The 6,000-nt window shown below is 46.0% G+C and overlaps 1 protein-coding gene across 1 annotated transcript in view; it reads left to right on the top strand.

Annotated features, from left to right (window-relative positions):
• The first annotated feature begins 3,273 nt into the window (after positions 1–3,273).
• Positions 3,274–6,000, top strand: part of OBSCN (obscurin, cytoskeletal calmodulin and titin-interacting RhoGEF) — a 183,390-nt gene continuing 180,663 nt past the window's right edge. Inside the window, exon 1 of the mRNA XM_027660600.1 lies at positions 3,274–3,480. The gene's annotated coding sequence lies outside the window, so the exon portion shown is untranslated. The remainder of the gene's footprint in view (positions 3,481–6,000) is intronic.

The following is a 6,000-nucleotide window of genomic DNA, read 5'->3' as shown; positions in this document are numbered from 1 at the left end:
AGTGGAGGGATTTTGCAGTGGAGGGATTTTGCAGTGGAGGGATTTTGATTAGATACATGGAAAAATGTTTCATGTTAAGAGCAGGGAAGCACCAAAAAATGTGTAGGAACCTTCATCAGCTTTTTTTGGAAGCCTTGGTAAGATGTTATTAATTAATTCAGCATCTCTTTTCTTTTTTTTAATTCAATGGAATACTTAGATTTACCTTTATTTAACAATTTTCTGTGTTTTCCATGACTCTATCAGTCAGCATTTCCAGGTATATGTAGCCTTTACTTTGGGAATATGCTCCTTTATGTTAGAAGTGCTTTAGGGAACTGCTGATGATGTTTAAAAGAGAATTAAATGAAAAAGAAGAAATCTCTTTTTGTGGGTTATTTGTGGGCAAAACTTTTATTAATATTGATTTTTATTTTACTGTTTATTATTTTTCTGACTTATTCTTAGTGTGAGATAAGGAGACAAAACATCAGGGGTTTTTAGTTGTCTGTAAAAAGTGAATAAAAATACTGAGAAAAATAATGGAATAAATTTTAGATTCTTGGGCACTATCACATGGGAGAAAAATCAAATGAAATTCTCCTTCAGGGAGGAGGAGGAATAATTTTTTTGACAAAAATCTGCTTTTTAAAGCAAAAAAATCTAGTACTTAAGAGGAATATTGTAATAAGATCTTATGCCTCAGGCTTTGCTAGTTATAACAATTCAAATAATTTAACTGATTTCTTGGAGAAAACCCAAGCACAGCTTGTTTAAGTGTCTGCAAACTATGGCTAAATTCATTTGGCATCCTTTTACTTCCAGCTGAAGAGTCTGGATGAGCAGTTTTGGAGCTCGAAGATTCAGTTTTCAAGTGCAAGGAAAGATTTTTCTGTATTTTAAAACTGCTTTAAGCTGCTGTTTAAAGCACATTTCCCTGATGTTTGGAGTGGGAAGAAAACACTTGTGGAAAAGCTGCCTGTTGGTTTTTCAAGGAGGAAGGGAGCAGTTCTGTGCCTGGTGACATTTGATTTGTTTTCCTACAAATTCAGGTGCTTTCAACTTTTTCATCATTCTCTCTATAAATTTGAGTTTTTATTAGCCCATCATATATAGATTCTCCTTCTATTTTAAACCTGTGACACGTTGTAGTAGTTCCTGAGTAAATAAATAACTCATTGGCACAGGGGGTGTTTAATTTATTCTCATTTTTAGTGGCCTGTTGGGGTATCTTGGGCAATCCACTCAATTCAGGATAATTAGGGCAAGTAACAGCATCCAAAAAAAACCCAAAACCTGGAGAAAAGGAGGCTCAGAGGGGACCTTTTTACTCTCTACAACTCCCTGACAGGAGGGAGGATCAGGCTCTGCTCCCAGAGAACAAGGGAGAGGAGGAGAGGAAAAGGCCTCGAGCTGTGCCAGGGGAGGTTTAATTTGGATATTAAGGAAAATTTCTTCCCTGAAGGTGTTGACAAGCATTGGATCAGGCTGCCCAAAGAAGTGTTGGAGTCCCCATCCCTGGAGGGTTTTTAAAGAGGGGTTTAAGTGGACATGGTTTAGTGGAGGATTTGGCAGTGCTGGGTTGATGGTTGGGCTTGATGGTCTCAGAGGGCTTTTCCAACCTTAATGATTCCATGAAAACAAGAAAGTGTTCCTTGTCCTTCACTCTGAAAGGCACCAGGTGAACCACAGACACAAACTGCCCATCTGGGAGCCCTCCCAAAACATGTTGCCTTCATTTCAGAAGTGAACAGGACCCAGAGAGGCTGGTTTGGAAGCACAGCAGAGGCTTTGGTGTCACCATCCCAGGGCTGCCAAGTGGGACCGATGCAGTAGCATTTGTCTAAGAATTAGCATCTCCAAATAGCCATTATCACATATTAATTACCTGATCCTCCTTCAAGGGCCTGGTGGTGGAGCCTGCAAGGAGCTCATTAGTTATGTCTGGATGGATGGTGGAGAATTTTGCTGCTGTTTGTCCTGCTTTTCAGAGAAGCACCACCCACGTGGGTCCAGCAACCTGTGTACGAGTAGTTATGGAGCTGCTACTCACGCCAGTGGTAAAAATGAACTTGTTATGACTTTGAAATTCTAGTAAATACAGGTGGTCCTTCACAAAAAACAAAGGTAGAGGTCATAAAGTGTTGTCTCTGAGCTCTTTCTCAAAGGCAGAAACCTCCTTTCCCCTCAATCCTATAACGTTATGGTCGCTTTTGAAGATGAGATGAGTTTTAAGGTCCCTTCCAACCCAAACCATTCTGTGATTCTTTGCCTCTTTTCAACCACTGCTTTCAAAACCCCAAATAAAACTCCCTTTTGCTGCCCTGATGGGTTTTTTTGTGCCCTGAAAAGTGATTTAACACAACATATCACTGTGTCTTCAGACCCTTGGACTGTGTAGCACCTTATCTGCTTTGTGTACTGCCAAAAATAAGCGTGTCTTGCAGTTCACCCCGACAGTTGCACAGAGCTGAAGTGGCTGTGGGGGAGCCTGCTGGGCTCCTTTCTACCTCCTCTGTCCTTAGCAGAAATTAGTTTTAAATTTAAAATGCTGTGATTGCTAATAAGAGTCGGTGTGAACTCCGTTTTTAGGAAATTGTTTAAAAATTTAGAAATTTTACTGGTAAATATGGAAATTATGATCTTGAGCCTCTGAGAGGGGCTGGAGGTGCAGCTTAGGCTGTTTTTGCAGACACTTTGTATTCCTGAGGCATAAAGGTGAGGAGATATATATAACCTATATGTGTGTATAAGGTTAAGAAAGGGAGATACACACTTAGGTTTATTAACTTGCCGGGTTTTTTTGCCATTGTGACAGCTCCTGCCTGGGAGGTTATAAATAAACCTACTATTGATCTGATGCCTTTGGAGAAGAATTCCCGTGCAGTGTGCAATGCTGATAAGTCGGCAGCTGCCTGTTCCCGGCTCCCCACATCACATCCAGCACTTGGCTTTGGGATGGACCCTTGAGGAGCAGTTCTGACCCACCTTGTCACAGCAGCCTGACCCCAGATCACCGAAAAACACACCTCTGATGGTGGGGTTTTTTTCTCCCCTCCTGTTGCTGGAGTGTCCCAGCAAGTCCCTAAAACGCTGCCCTTTCGCCCCTGTCCTGCAGGAAATTTAATCTCCCCGGTAAATGACACCCAGAGCTATTTTGGAGCTGGGCTGCAGAGGGAAAGCAAAGCACGTCAGCAATTTGACTGGGGGAGGACAACCCAGGGGAGGGGTGGGGAGGAGGGGGTGGCACAGCCTAACCCCGGGCAGCAAAGCCACTGCTGGGGGACTTGGGGGGACCTTCTGCCGCACGTCCCTGCCACCGCTGGGGTTTCTGTTTTATTTTCCTGGAGGGGGAAGGGGGGGGGAAACCCAAACCAACATGGTCTCCCCATGTCCTCTGTTCCCCTCTTCCCTCTTCCCCCTTCTGTCATCTCAGTAGGAATCGGCTTTTTCTTGCCCTGCCCAGAGCTTTGTTCTCCTCAGACTCAGACAAGACTCCAGGTAAGACCTAAGCCTTCAGCTAAGGAGAGGTGGATTTTGGGGATGCTGATTTCCAGCAGGAAGTGGAGAGTGCTGGTAGCTGAGGGAGGGGTGAGGTTGTTTCTGTGCCGTGCTGGGGGTATGTCTTGCTTTATGAAACATATTTGGGAGATGAAGCTGAAGGTACAGGGAGTAAATCCATCCTTCCTCTGCTCCAAACCAAATGTGGATTGTTTTGCTTAATTACTTCTGGCCATGTAATCAAATGAGCAAAGATCGTCCTCCAGAGGAGAGGAGAAGAGAAGAATCAAGTTTAAAGCTGTCGATTCTGCTTGATACGTTTTGTCCCCAAATTTGAGACAGCAGTGCTTGGAAAGCCTGGAAAACATGTGGTTCCTGTGGAGAAGTGGCAGCAAGGAGTGCTTTGAAAAGTTTCATTTCCAGGGCATAATCTCAGAGCTGCTTTTCTCTCCAGCCAGGGCTTTTTTACCCCTTCTGAGTTCCTGCCCGGTGTCAGCACAGATTCACTCTGCAACCCCCCACCCTCCTCCCGGTCCTCCCAAGGGCTCTGACGAGGGATGGGGGGAGATGGAGCCCGACAGCTGAGGCTATTTTGGGCCCTCCAGCTCAATGGGGTGGAGTGACTGTAATGACAATGACGTCCACTTGTTAAAATACGAGGGCTTAGGTCGGAGCCGCTGCCGATTGTCACCGAGGGAATTCTTTGTCTGTGTGGGAGCTGCGATCCCGCGGCTGCCTCGCATAGGAAATCACGTGTGCTGAACCCAGACAATTCCTGTCTCTGGAAGTCTGTTTTTTTTTTGTTTTTTTTTCTGGGATCTGTCACAGCTGCTTCCCTCCAGGGCTGTGTGTAAAGCGAAGGCCAGTCGGGCAAAATTTGTAAGGAAATTTTTTGCGGTGAAATTTCCAGAATTTAAGTAGCTCCTTTTCTGTCCCCGGGGTGGCAAATCAAGAATTTTTGCCTTTTCCCTCCATTTGTCTCCTCCATTCTCACCCCCACAGAGCAGGAACGAGCATCACTGTGTGCCTGACACCTCCCTGGTGCTTTAGCCTTTTCTTACTTCAGATCAGCCTTGCTGCCTTTAGGCTCAGAAAAACAGAAGGGGAAGGTGCTGCTGTGGAATCTTGAGGGGCTGATCTGAGCAGCTTTAGGCCTCTGGAAGTTTCTGGGGTCGTTTTAGAGCTCCATTGAGGGCGGAATCTGAAGTGAAGCCCCCATGCTGCAAGAAAACCCAAGTAGGATGAAGTCCCTTTGCTGCATGGAGGTCTTGGAGCTGTTGGTGTGTTGTTGAAAAGTGCTTAAAAGAGGGATGAGCTTTGCAAGGAATAGGTCTGTTTATATCCAGGAGGAAAGATAATATGTGCTTTAAGCATAGAAATCATCAAAGTGCCTTCAGTCTCCCATGTTTTTCAATATGTGTGTGCTACTAATGTGACTGGAAGGTGATCTGACTGCCTTGCCCAGCAGATTTCACAAACCATGTGATTTATTCTTGGTTCTTTTTGGAATAGCCTAAATGTTTTGGCTCCTGTTTGCTACCAGTCACTGGAAATGCCCAGGTTATCGATAAAGGATTAATAATGGGAGCACGAGGTCAGGCAGGTCCTTTCTGAATCTGGTGGTACATTTTTAGCCCTACCCTGAAGGTCAGAGTGGTGAGATGGTTTTACCTCGAGCGGAGCCTTTTCCCTCGGGGGCTGCTCACCGTGTTTGACACCATGTCAGCCCCTGACCTGCTGTGAACTTTCCCTTCAAGGAATCTCCTGTGCGTGTTGGATTGTGATGGAGGAAGTAGATGGCAGGGAATGCAGACCAGCCTCACTCTGGACCCAGTTAGAAGCTCCTTGCAACAGGCTCACTGTGTCGCAGGGTCTCGGCGTCCGACATCTCCAGTGCGGGAGATGGATCCACCACGGAAAGCTCATCCAGTGACCTTTGAACGTGCCAAAATGGGTTGTCCCTCACTGAAGTGGAATTCAGAGTAGCCCAAGCTAAACCCCAAGCCCAGCTCCTCAGCCACAGATCCCGTTCCTGCTCTGCTGAAACGGGCACGGGATAAATTCTGGGATCTCGGGTTGATGAGCTGGTGCAAATCTGTGCTTACTCCTGATTTAGGGCTGTGATGGGCAGGGAGCTCTGGGTGTGCTGGTGTGCATTTCACCCTCGGAGCACACTGTCTGCTGGGGTGGCTCCCAGGCCCCCACCAGAACCCATCTGATGTCACCCAGCCCGCAGCTGACACCGGACACTGGTGCTATTTCCAAGCTGTCCATTCCCTGGGAGGCTGTTTGAAGCAGGAGGGCAGCAGGGGGTTACTGCTGCTTCCCCTCAGCAGGATTTTAAACATCAAAGGAAACCCACATTTCCCATTTGAGGACCCACCAGCTTCCCTCCCCACCCATGGATTCCATTTCCTAATGGTTTTAGATAGAACAATACACGCAGAGATGTCATGTAAACTGGAGTAATACCAGCACTGCCTTGATTTTTATCTGCAGCTTCTGTTTTAGTGATGTTCT

Source organism: Corapipo altera, unplaced genomic scaffold (assembly GCF_003945725.1).
Source record: "Corapipo altera isolate COAL_440 unplaced genomic scaffold, ASM394572v1 126, whole genome shotgun sequence".
NCBI lineage: Eukaryota > Metazoa > Chordata > Aves > Passeriformes > Pipridae > Corapipo > Corapipo altera.
This window is presented reverse-complemented; position numbering and strand designations above follow the sequence as displayed.